Source organism: Chlamydotis macqueenii, chromosome 7 (genome assembly GCF_036417535.1).
Source record: "Chlamydotis macqueenii isolate bChlMac1 chromosome 7, bChlMac1.mat, whole genome shotgun sequence".
In the NCBI taxonomy this organism is placed as follows: Eukaryota; Metazoa; Chordata; class Aves; order Otidiformes; family Otididae; genus Chlamydotis; species Chlamydotis macqueenii.
The window spans coordinates 33,912,636-33,925,524 of NC_141562.1; the positions used below are offsets into that span (position 1 = coordinate 33,912,636).

The window sequence follows — 12,889 nt, forward strand, 5'->3', positions numbered from 1 at the left end:
TGGGGAGCTGCAAATTAACCAGCAGCACAGCAGGAGCTTGCACTGCTCTGTAGGTCACATAAAATTTGCTACTGGAGCTGTGTGATCTGTACCTGGCAGACTGCAGTCTTGGCGGATTAAAGTCTGGAGGCTAAAAAGTGAATGAAACTAGAAGACACATCTATACAAATAATTTAATTCCCTATACTACTCAGAGAAGAGACTTGATCTACAGCAGCAATGTAAACCAGGCATCTCTTTCAGAGACATATAGTTTTGGAAAGTTTATGTTACCGAAGTATTTTAAATATTCTGCTATACGCAAAATGACCAGCTATCTCCAAAAAACAACCAGAACAGCACTAAATGTTATTCCCCTCTTCCCTTAAAAAAAAAAGTTGCATTAGAGCTTTAATAAGTTTCACACAAACCATCCTCATTTCATGCCCTTTCAACCTTGTTTTTCCCTGCTTTATTTTCCTAGCATTGCCTGGGAGACTTTTTTAAAAGTAGCAAGTGAGAAAGCTCATGCCAGAAGACATACATGTCTGGATATATAGATTTTATATATATATATATATATGTATCTCCAGATCAATAAGTGAAATTATTTATTTGACGTGTTTGGTTATTTGGCCTATAGGCAGTAAATCCCAAGCATTCTCTGAGTGTTGTGATAATTTCCAGTGCTTACAGCTACAAGAGACCCTGTAGCATGACAGATGAGGTGCTGCGAGACAGAGATGGCGTTACGGTGCCCAGTATGGACTAGCATCAATAATGTGCATCACTGTCGTAACTGCAAAGTCCCTGATAGGGCAAGTATTTTTGTTGAATGCAGCAATAAAAAAAAAAAAAAAAAAAGCAGGAAAAATTATTTCCTGAGTTCCAGCTTCCCAGATTGTATTAATCAAAACTTAGAGCACTGGTGCTTCTATTTTATTTCACTAATAATTGGAGAGTGTAGATGTGAAGAGCTGATAACAGAGATAATTTGTGCAAAATGACACCAAAACAAATGACTACAAAAAATGCTTAAGAGGTTTCTTAAACAACATGATGATTTTCCATCCACGAAACTAAAGAGGCCTTTGGTAGGAACCCAGCGTTTGTTCCTTACACCGGTCCAGGGTGTCGCATAAAACCTTCACCAAAGCTGAGGACAAGGTCAAGGAAATGGCTGGACAATTTGCTAGAAAATAGAACATCGGTTACACAAAAATTGTCTTCCTGACATGAGTTTAAAAAGCAACTAAGGTTCATTTCAGCTCCAGAGATACTTGAAGTCCCTGTAACTTGTAGACAAGAAGTGGGTGTAGCACCAGACTTAATTACATCGACATCCAAGGAGTGAAGCACTTTGTAAAGCAATTACACACGGACTTAGAAACCTTCTCAACGTGCCTACTGAAAGCTAAATTTTTCTACTAGGTTTAAAGACTGACAGATGTGCAGCATTCGAAGTGTTGGGTAGCACTGATCCCAGGAGAACTCTCGGGAAACACTGCTATGCAATTATGTTCTCCCATTACCAAGTACCTTTTTGAGATGTGTTAATTAGCATGTCTTAACCTGTTTGTTATGTACCTTGGTTCCTTTCTATAGCTCTAACTGGCTTAAGAGAATGTAATTTAGTGTCATGGAATGACAATAATTCATTAAGTACAATGGCCTGTTTAACGTCCGCAGATATTTTTATCAACCAAAGCAGCAATGTCTTTGAAAAATGCTGTAAGGACTGACTAGACTTATGTTCCATATAATCACTTTTTAAGCACTGGCCTTTTTGTTAATTTATTTCAAGTTGCTTAAAGTTATATAAGCCTTCTTTTTTTCTTTCTTTTTTTTTTGAATTTTGACACAGTATTTGTGTTTAATCCATGTAATGGAATTTCCCTGCTATTCCAGAATTTATTATGAGTTCTAGCAGGATGAGAAACTTCAAATATCCTGCTTGTCCAAAAGATTGCAAATAAATTTGTCAGTTGTTTATAACCAGAGCTCCCCATTGATTGAAACCTATTTTTTCCACATAAAAATCAGTGTTGGAGTATTGACCACAGGCACTAGATCCCGCTCATCAGAGTTAAATGATTATTTTTGCTGAAGTGAGAAGTTTTGACAGTCCATCTGGACAGAGCGTAACGGGAACTAAATGATACCTCATAGCTGTTTTATTACCTAAGAACGAGGTCAAAATAAGTGGATCTGATTTTTGGACAAACAGAATCCAGACAGTCAACCTCGCGCTGCAGTGAAAGGCTCAGCTTTTCAGCTCTTCTTGGTCGGTTTTCTCTACTAATATAGAGAGGCTTGAGGACGTTTCTTGATTGCGCAAGGGATTATTTCAAAGAGCTACATGTATCATTTAATGAGAGCTAACATTTAATGTTTATGAGGTGTTTTGCCTCTCTAAAACACTGCTTTACTGCTTTTTTTTTATGAAGCATTCCTTAATAATAAGACCCCTCAGCAAAAGAGAAATTACTATCATTAAATTTGTGTTACAAAAGGAAAATAGAAACTTAAGTCTATATGGAAATCTCATGTATTTTCAAGTAAGATACAGCAATTCTCATCTGCAACTGCGGGCAAACAAAGACTCTCGGATACTCCAAGTCAGCAGCCCTCTGTTTCAGCACACTTATGGCTGACAAAGAAGGCAGGAAGCATTAGGAATGAAAAGAAGAAGTAATCAAATGATAAAGGAGAAATTAAGACAACATTTATAATCTGTGGTCACCCAGTTATCTCTGCTTTCCAGCACCACTCTACGTATTCCAGTAGATAGCTGACGGTACAATGTTCCCTGCCAGCAGTTTTTGCTAACTGTAGATTAGCGAAGGAATTGTTTTGGACTTGCCTCTTCATTTATCTCTTTGTCAGAGCAGCTTATCTAATAGAACTTGCTAGCTCGCATACCTTATTCTTAATTACATACAACAAGTCCAGAAGCTGTATTGTGGCAGGGAAATTTTGCTAACTTGTCTTTACCTCAGCTCTAAAATCAAACCACTTTAAAATATTTTTTTAATTCTACAGAACCTGGATTTTACAGATTTATGGAGGAAATCAAGACACAACAAAGGCTCAGGTTCCTAATCATTACTTTAGACCACTGATGTTACCTGGAAGGCAGCACAAGCTACTCTAGGAGAGTGACGTGGAATTAGGAACATGGAAACCCCAGGAGGCAAAAGCCGGTGCAGCCTCTGGCACCGCTGCGTTCCCAGAAGTGAGAAGGAAGCTGCAGGTCAGGAGGGGAGAAATTTGGGGTGCGGCACACTTTTGTGAGTCCAGTTTGTGAGAGCGTATTTGAGGGGCTATTCTCACCTGGCACAACGCAGAGCAGCAGCAATGCTGTAAGATGCAGGACAGCCAGGTCAGCGCCCTGCTGAGAAGCAGGAGGAAGGAAACAAAACTCAATACAATCTCTTCTTGCTCTCCATCAAGCTCACTTCAAGAGCAAGAGATGTAGTCTTGATATCCAATCTCTTTTCAATATAATTACTTTAATTTGTCTTCCTTTACAGATCAAATTATCCTTCCAAAGAACAGCAGGTGCAGTGAGACTTAAAATAACTCTTCAAATACAGAAGCTCTCAGATGTGTCACAGAAGCACCTGGGGCAAAATTTGGAGGTCCCCTCATGACTGTTACCCAGTCCTTGGTCAGACTGGTCAGACTCCTGTGAGCTAAGTGGGATTTAGCACAAAATTACAGAGTACAACCAGGAAAGGAGTCTGAACTTAAATCTTGTCCTGAGAACATGCTTTCCGCTCATGACCTTGTTTTTTTTCTCTTTTGCTTTGTTTTATTTCTCCCCCATAAAACCTAATGCTTCATCTAAATGAAATGTATTTCTGTTTTATCTGACTTAGCTGAAAGGCTGACATTTACAAGGATACAGAGCTAACACTCTAAGCTATGTGAATTTTGCAGCTGCTAAGAGCACACATACAGGCATACCCAAGCCTCCTTCCTCACAGCAGACAGGTTGGAGATCAGAGCTAGGTCAGGATGGGAGCTGAGCAATGCAAGCTAATTAACAGTAATGCATAAGTAAATGAAAAAAGGAATAGTCAAGTGATTTAAAATTTAAAAAATCAGAAAACACAAAGAAGGCTTAGTATGCTGCATTGAAGTGCTATTTTATTTTAGCTGCACTGAAATGTTCTTTTATTTTAACAACAATTACCTTTTTTCTAAGAGTAAGAAATCTTACCTACAGGACAAAACCAGAAGAGTCAGTTCTGTTTTTTCATGTAGCTCCTTGACTCCATCAATTCTTCTAAAATATCTGGCTGTAATGATAGACAACACTTGGAACTGCAACTAAGAAAAAGCAAATTACATTTCAGCTTTACGTTTCAGGTAAACATGTGTGTCCCCCCAATGATCTTACAGTTTGAGCAGGAGGCTGTGAAAAAGCCAAAGATATCTTCATCAATTGTTCCCACGTAATTCCTCTGAGCTGAAAGTGTTTCTCATGTGAAAGTATAACTTAATCAGGAAGCATCTAGGGCCTTTACACATCAAAAGGTCATTCCACCAAAAATAAACATAAAGATGCTGCCAGCTTAATGAAACTTTACTTCAAATGCCATCCAGAATTTGTCATCTATTTGTCAACTCTTAGTCTGCAACAAGAAAACACACACATATCCTAAAATAAAATAAACCCTTCTGTTATGCCACACTGTTCTATTTGATCATAGTCTAAACTCTGAAAAAACATTGGATGTGATCCCACAGGGCTAACAGGAGCAAAATGTGATCTGACAAAATCAGTGAGCTAAATACACAAATAGACTGATGCAGTTTTGCTTTCCTGAAGCTTACAAAAAGACACTTGGAAGACCATATCTCTGTCTTAACTGGAGTTGCTTTCAAATGCTAGGATGTTCACAGCGTCTTCACTTCTGTCATTAAACTGAGCAAAAATAATCAGAGAGAGTGTGATTCCCCGGACACCTTAACAGAAGACATCTGCTTGATGAGCAGTGAATGGGAGATGGACTAGGTCCCAGTGTCCCTTTTGTTCATCTGCAGCTCTGTCAATCTTAACAAAAGGAGCCAATTCCGATACTCTTTTTTTACTCAGGACTTGACCGAACATGAAGTTACAGAACTTAAGTTTCAACAAATTCTTGCCAGATGTACTGACAACTGTTAAATTATTTTTTGAAACCAATCTGTAAAACACACAGCTGCTGTAACTTCAATCTGTTGAAAATTTCCCACCACCTGGATTAGATAATGATTTTCTTAAACCTGCTTATCACAATTACCCCAAGCTTTGATTCTTGCAGTTCAAGAGTTTATTGTACCAAAACCATGATGTGTAAGATACACCTTTATTTGCCTGTTCAGAACAAAAAAAAAGAGATGTTATTCCAAACTAATGACATGAGACTTCATTTAAAAAAAAAAAAAAAATTTATATCCATTATGCATATTTCATAATCACTCAACATTTTTGTTTAATTATGATAAATAACAAGAATATTGTACTAGGTTCCTGTGTCTTCTTTACACTCTCCTTGATTATGCAGTTAAAACATAATTTCCTGTCACATGAAAACACCATGCTATGACTGTACAGCCTTGCATCAAAAACTCTTACAAAGCTTTTGTTTCTAAGACTTTAGTCCTGGAACAGGTGAAAAGGGGAACCATGTGCACAGAGAACTGGATCTTATAAAAACAGGATACAAATTCTGTGCAAAACTCACCTGACTATTCTTTGACCAGCGAACATGTAAACCTGCAACCTGAAATTCTCTTAATGTATTTTTTTGGGGGGTCATATTCTACCTGCATTCGTGTTAGAGAAGAAAGAAAACTATATATTTGTCTGGACTCTACTAGATTACAGTATCCCACACTAGGTGTATATTGAGTACAAGGGACCGTGGGCCCTACAAGAACCCAGCCCCATAAAGGGTTCAGTCATGCAGGAGTCTGTCTTTTAAACTGTTTATTACTCTGCTGAGTCTTGCTGCCTGCTTGGTATTACTGCAGACTCTGTGTGCTCAGTTCCCTCTCTTGCAAGTTCTTGGGTGTTCAGACTTGGCGTCACTCCCGGTGAAGATGTGGAGCTAAAAAGCACTGTGAAATACGCAGAACTTCAGTCTCCGAACTTGGTTCTGCTCCCATTGATTAAACTGGTGGAGGGTAAAGGCTCAACGCAAAATTTTCAAAGCAAAAATTTTTACCTAATGCAGCAAATACAGACATGGAGCTAGCTTTTTGCATACATTTCCATGTTTCGACGTCTTGAAAAGAAAGTCATTGAACATGTACATATGGAGCGCACTCACCTTCTTGTAGGAGATAACCTTTACAAACATTATTAACGTTAAAAACATGGCTGTGCTTGAGTTTATCATGAGAAGGATTATTTGGTCATTTCCAGTCTCTCTTCCTCTCCCAAGCTCCTGGTAACATCTCCACTGAGTGAAAAGACCATACTGGCGTGGCAGGACTCTGCCCGTGCTGGTCAGCCCGTGACCAGCTGTTGAGCTGCTGGCTTCTGCTCGTCTTTCCTTCGAGGGAGATGTTTGTATGGGTTTCTCTCCTCCGCCCAGTTGTTGATTGCCATGGAGTGTAGAGCGATGCAATTGCTTTTGAAATGTTCTTCCTGCTCAAATGTATGTGAAAGTGGCCGTGGATTCAAAGGAATGACTGACAGACAGGCAGCAGGATTGCATAAACACTTGTCTGTTGGGACCAGGCTAAAAAAGAAAAAGAAGCTATTCAAAAGGGTCCAAGGAATTAAAAAAAAAATCCCTACTTTCTCATCAGAACCTGCTGACTCCTTGAAACCAAACTTTTCTCAGGACTACGAGCTTTGATAGCAAAATTTTCAGACACAAGAAAAGACAGAAGCACATGCAATGATCTCGTGGTACAGAGCTCAACTGGGCTGTAAGAAATAAAGGTCAAAGTCTGTGATCTGGGTAAAAGCCAAGAGACTTGAACCACAGTCCAGTGACTGCCCTAAGCGTGGGATTATTCTGGGATGATATTCTAGTTTTTCTACGGAAAGACAAAAAAAGAGTCAATATTTCCATCTTAATGAAGATCACTGGCAATTAAGAAATCTCAAAAGGTTTTGTGGGATAGAAGGGGAGACCAGGGCAGCTGTCTTGTTCTCTGGCTCGCTCACCTTCCTAAAGCAGACTATTTTGGCAGCTCAGGATTTGCTGAAGACTGGAAGTGATCTACTCCAGCGAACTGCCAGGCCACGTTCCCAGCACGGAGGAACAAAAGGAGGGCTCTGCTCTCCTAAAGCTTTGCAAGGATCTTTCCGTGCCAGCACAACCCTCTGGAAATCAGATCCACTGGCTTTGTGTTTTGCACCGTCTGTAATATTTTTTAACAGAGGTGACATTTAAACCACAGAATAATACAGAAAAGATGATGTTCAGCCACAAATAAAATAAAATAAAATAAAATATGAGAATATTTACAATATGCACTTAGAAACAAAAATCTAGTTTTCCAGTGACCTGGACTATTTAGAAATATAAACACTGGGACAGGAAAACAGCCTTGTTCTGTTAAAATGAACTGAAGATTGGAAACAATCTTTTTAGCTACTACAGACTAGCATTTAGTCAGAGAGGGAAGATTGTTACCACCATTTATAACAACAGCAGTTCTGCAAACTAAGATAAGCATCATCTAATCTTCTCTTTCAGAGAACTGATTAAGTTTGGAAAGTATTCCCCTGCTGCTGCAATGAACTACGGGGTTTATGCAGGGTTCAGTCTTCCTCCAAAACTCTGGAGATGCAGTTCTGACTCAGCCAGCTGAGCAGGGTCCCAGCTTTCCTACCCGTCTGCCCCATCAGGCGTTCCTGACCCTCCAGCTGGAATGGCAGAAGAAGATAATATGTGATTGAGAGTTACAGATTGCAGCCCTCTGCTCTAATTTAAGAAGGAAATTAGTGCCAGTTCAGATTAATCTGCAGGTTGTGGACTGCAGCGTAGCGGAGATGTTTCATTCCGTGTCCCTGTGGCAGGGGTAGGATGCTGCAGGAGACCAAGTTGGTTGGTAAAAGCAGAAATCACAGCCATCCTATCCAAACTCACACGTGAACAGGAGTCAGAGCCACTGCTAGAGGAGGGATGTTTACCCAACTCCATTAGCAAGGAAATGAGAGGAAAATGATTACAATGAGTAGGATTCACTCCTCTGATCAGGAGAATTTTATAAATGCCTGCTTTGAATGTTATTCTGTTTTTTTTCAGGAGTATGCAGACTAAGATTTTCTGCTTGGATTTCCTTACTGCTGAAGACTCTGTATTAAAATTCACCACGGCAAAACTCACTTTTTCTATGAGTCTGCCTATAAGCATGGTTTTGTATGTAGTTTCATAATCTTCTGAAGGTTGTTGTGCAAGTGAAGATTTGTCCTGACTCCTTGGCTAGTCCAAAGCTCGGCACAGACAAGGTAACGGTCTCCATTAAAATAATGTGTACGTTCTGTGCCACCCAGGAGTTTTAGTTTTGCCTGCTCACTTGTTTGCAGCACTGAGTAGATGTGTAAATGTCCACATTGATCAGAGAGCTGATGCAACGAGTAACGCCATCCAGAAACTCTCCACCTCACATCTGCCCGGCCTGCTGATACAACTGTCGGACCCCTGAGTGATGGATTTCCTACGTAGGTAAATAGTAGTAACGGTAGTGCAGCCGCAGGGTAGCTTTGGTGGGGGCCTGGAGTGAGAGCTCGGCTGGAAGCAGCCCCCAGGAGAAAGGGGGGCAGGCACTCATGCTCCTTCCAGCCCTTCTCAACTGCTCTTATCAGCGAGCCAGCCTGGAGCAGCCAGCTACGCTCCTAGAAGTGGAGGGGTTGCATTCCTGGCACGCACCCAAAGAGCTCTTTGTAGGGCTAGGAAATGCTAGCACTTCCAAAGCTGAATTCCCAGGCGGACACTGCTCCAAGAAGGAGAGCCAGAAGGAGCAGAGACTGAGGGACTCTCACTTGGTTCTCTTTCCATCTTAATCTGCTGCCTCCTTTGAGATTCCAGAGTGCCGGGGAGAGAGACAGAGATGCTATCGGCTGCACATCTGCTTCTTCAGTTCAAAGGAATAAAAATATTTTGGAGGGATGATTAGGGACAGAGCGCCAATATCGTTAAATTAGTTGCAATACCCACAGAAAATGGAGAAAAACTTTGGCCTCCACATGTGCCATATTCTGCCATTGCTTATAAAAGGATCAGTTTACAAATTGCCTTTTCAGTTGTTTTTCCCGGCCTCTGCACGGTGCTGCTATTGGGCACACTCAGCTCTGGAAATGGATTTTTTTGTTGTTGTTTTTTTTTGGACTGAGATTTGCTAGTAAACCCTGACAAAGTAATGCAGCTGCCCCAACGTACGTTTGGGTCACGGCAGCCTGGAGCAGAGCAGAGCAGTTTATCCACTAGATGGAGGCCTCCAAATCCTGATGGCTGATGACCTCTGCAGCAATTAAAAAAACGGCTGAGATTGACTCTCATTCATTCTCCTGATTTCTAACAAGTAAGGCAAGGTTACCCGGCTCCCTGGGTAGACCCAGGCACCCCTTACCCCAAAGAGCTGTCGCCTTAGGCTTCTGACTGAACCGGGAAGAGCAGGGAACGGTCAACCAACAATGCTTATATTGTAAATATTAATTTAGCTTACATAAGCCATTCATAACATTACAAAAGTAAGGAGCTCTAAAAATCCAAGTTGTCTCCTGCTGCCTGTGTTCTGGATTGAACTCTGCTTCCTCTGCGTACAAATCACAGAAAGTAAAGCTGGGTTTGCTGTGTTCACAGCCAGATTATTAACAGACCTTTCATATGAGTCAATTGTAAATGCATCCAGCAGAGAACTTGGGCTGACGCCTGCTTAGAAATACAGCACTAGACATGTGCCATACACCATCACTTACCCACAGGTTCATCAGTGACAGCTTTCTACAATACCTGATCCAGAACAAACTCACAGTCCTGATTAACAGCATCTTTTTCTGTTCAGGTTATCTGCTAAATTGTCACGGGTACTCAGGAGGTAGAAAGCCAATTTAGAGCTCACTGCAAGACGTTTCCTGACACACCAGAGTGATCTGCTTGTTTATACAAGGAATGACAACCATACCGTTACAAGGGTGCTGCATCCTACAACCTGAGCTAGAGCTGGAGTGCATCCACACAAATGTGCTCGACCATCTCGAAGCAGGTCACCTCAGCAGACATTTACTGATCCATCCATCAGGAGGGATGTGGCAGCATGCAGTGAAGAATCTCCCTAGGGTGGTCCACACTCCGTTAGCTAATACGCTGTCTTGAGATTTCTGGAAAGCAGCCCTACCTACAGACTCAAGTAACCACAGGCCATCGTGTAATTCAGAAGCTGAGGCCAATTCTCTCTGCAGTTCTAAGGTCCAAACTGATAAATGATGCAATTGATGGCTTGAGGAAGGAATGGGTTTGCTTTGTTTTGAGGTCCTGCATTATTCCCTGGAAATCCAGTTGTGCATACAAATGTAATAATTTTCTAGCCAGTTTACTTAGAATCAGCCCACTTTCAAGACAAAGAAACACGTGAAGACCCTGTAGAGTTTATTAACTCTGGGTAACTACCATTACCCAGTTTCTAGTTGTACTGGAACACCCTGGAGCAAATGCTTAGACCGGTGCTCCTGGGTGTGCAAAGCACTGCGCAGACAGGGACCTGGAGAAGTCAGGAGTGCTGGTTTTGCACCTATATGAAGAAGACAAAAAATAGCGAATTCTTCTTGATTATTTTCCATTCTGAAATTGAATATATAGACCTTGAGCCTGGAGTCTCATCTGAGATTAGCCAGACACTACAGAGACTTACTTATCTTAATAACAAATTTTCCCGAACCCAAGATTTTTGCTTGGCAATATTCCTTACACGAACATTTCCATAAATCATTCTGAGCTGAAATATGGCTAATGACAATATAAACTAGAAGCCACATCGCCTCAGGGTTGCAGTTATGGCCCAGCGACAGCACAGTACAAGAGAACAAAAGTGAATCCCTGATCTGCCATCCCCTATAACCTTCCCAGCTGGGAGTCCTTTCACCTTCACAAGAAACCAGGCTAAAACCTACCTGTCAAGGAAGACAATTTAATTCAAAGAAAAAGCATGAAGTCTAGCCAACTCAATTCAATCACTGAAATCCTTTTCCTTCTCAGCCCAGACTGCTCTCTCTCCAGCTGGATGCTTGTCCACCCGCGTGTTTCTTTCCTGCAGCAGCTCAAGTGAATCCTGAAGCACTAGCCTGTCCTAATATCTGTGAAACGCAATCTCCTCCGTTTCTTAGCAGGGCGTGCCCTCACAAAGAGACCTAACTTAAGCCTGCTAGATATCCCTTTGAATTTTTCTTTTTTTTTTTTTTTTTTAAACCTATTTGCTGACTGCTGAGCACAGGGTTAGCTGTCAGCTGCAGCAAAACAAAGAAACCCCCTTCTTCATGTCTCTGTTTGCACTCCATCAGCTACAAACCCCATCTGCATCATTTCCTCAACTCACACGAGTAATTTTCCTGCGAGACCTTTTCACATCTGTGCCCTCTGTGTCTGAATCAGCTGCTTTTGTTGACTTGGCAAAGACTCTGGCATATGCTACACAGAACATATGGTCTAAGCACGCCTTTCTGTTACGAGGCAGAGTGAAATTCCTCTGCAGATCTCTACAGATAGGAAGCAGAATAAACCTCTGATGCTGTGTCTTTTGAGGCAACTGCTGACATTAGTGAGGCTGAGCAGAGGTCATCTGTCGCTGAGAGAGCGTGAGAAGTAGGAGATATGTCCAGGGACAGGCACTGCAGTCCGGGACGGATTGTGACATGTGCAAGGTATGTGACTTTTTGGTGTAGGAAATGGGTAAATCAGTAACAGATACCTGAAAATAAATAATCCTCTGGGAATCAATCATCTGTTTACAACACGTATGAGTCAAAGGCACACAACAATGAGGACAGAACGTGGGCCTGTGACGGACCACAGTGTGGTTCTGAAGGCGAGGGATGTGCAGGGTGGAAGAGCTGCAGGAATGAAGGAACAAGTTTGAGCCATTATCAGGTTTGTCAGGGTGATAAACAAACCCACTCTGTCAAAAGATGAACAACTATTAGCGCCAAGCAGTATGGAGAGATCTTTGATCCCGCCGCAAGCAGGAGGAGATCCTGACTGTCCCCAGGCGTTTTTTTCTGAAGTAAGAGATATATCCGTAATGAGAATGTGTACCTTGAATTCCTTGAAGCAAGCAGCTTTGCAGCAGGTAACGCCTGCACATGATGGACACTGTGCGTTCAGTCTGCTGCTTACAGTGGCTGTCAACAGGCATCTGGGGCTGTCGGTGCGGCTGTCAGAGGGCTACGAGCGGTGTGTTTGTGAAGTACCGTCACCTCAGGCTCAACTGCATGACACGCTGATACAGTGCCTGTGGAGAAAGGGATGATTCTGAAGCTCAGAGATGCATTCATTGCCTTGGGATGTGTTTCTAAGTGAATCAGACACACTCGCAAAGAGCCGAGAAAGTTCAGACCTGTTGAATCTGAAGAACTATGCCTGCCCACACCCTTATTTGGGAAGAAACAGTATTTTTTTTGTTATTTGTCTATTATAACCTAGAATTATCAGTCATGGGGTACAGCGCTTTTGGGGAGGAGCTCCGTGCTGGACGGTTCCTTTTCTGCGCCCGTTCCCGGAGCCCGCACCAGGCGCTGCCCGGGCGAGCGGCCCCGCACAGCGAACCGGTGCCGCCGGGCCGGGCTGCCAGCTCCCGGAGCAGCCGGATCCGGTAACCCCAGGGTCGGCCGCTCAGCGCTGGAGACAACCAGAAGTTTCCAGCCACGCCACCCCGCTCCTGCTCCTCCTCCTCCGCCTGTCCCTCC

The 12,889-nt window shown here is 42.2% G+C and overlaps 1 long non-coding RNA gene across 1 annotated transcript in view; it reads right to left on the bottom strand.

Annotated features, from left to right (window-relative positions):
* Positions 1-5,406: 5,406 nt before the first annotated feature.
* LOC147600130 (uncharacterized) overlaps positions 5,407-12,889 on the bottom strand; it is a 45,465-nt gene continuing 37,982 nt past the window's right edge. Inside the window, exons 5-6 of the long non-coding RNA XR_015259086.1 lie at positions 12,240-12,435; positions 5,407-6,716 (exon numbers count right to left, since the gene is read on the bottom strand). This is a non-coding gene — a long non-coding RNA (uncharacterized LOC147600130). The remainder of the gene's footprint in view (positions 6,717-12,239; positions 12,436-12,889) is intronic.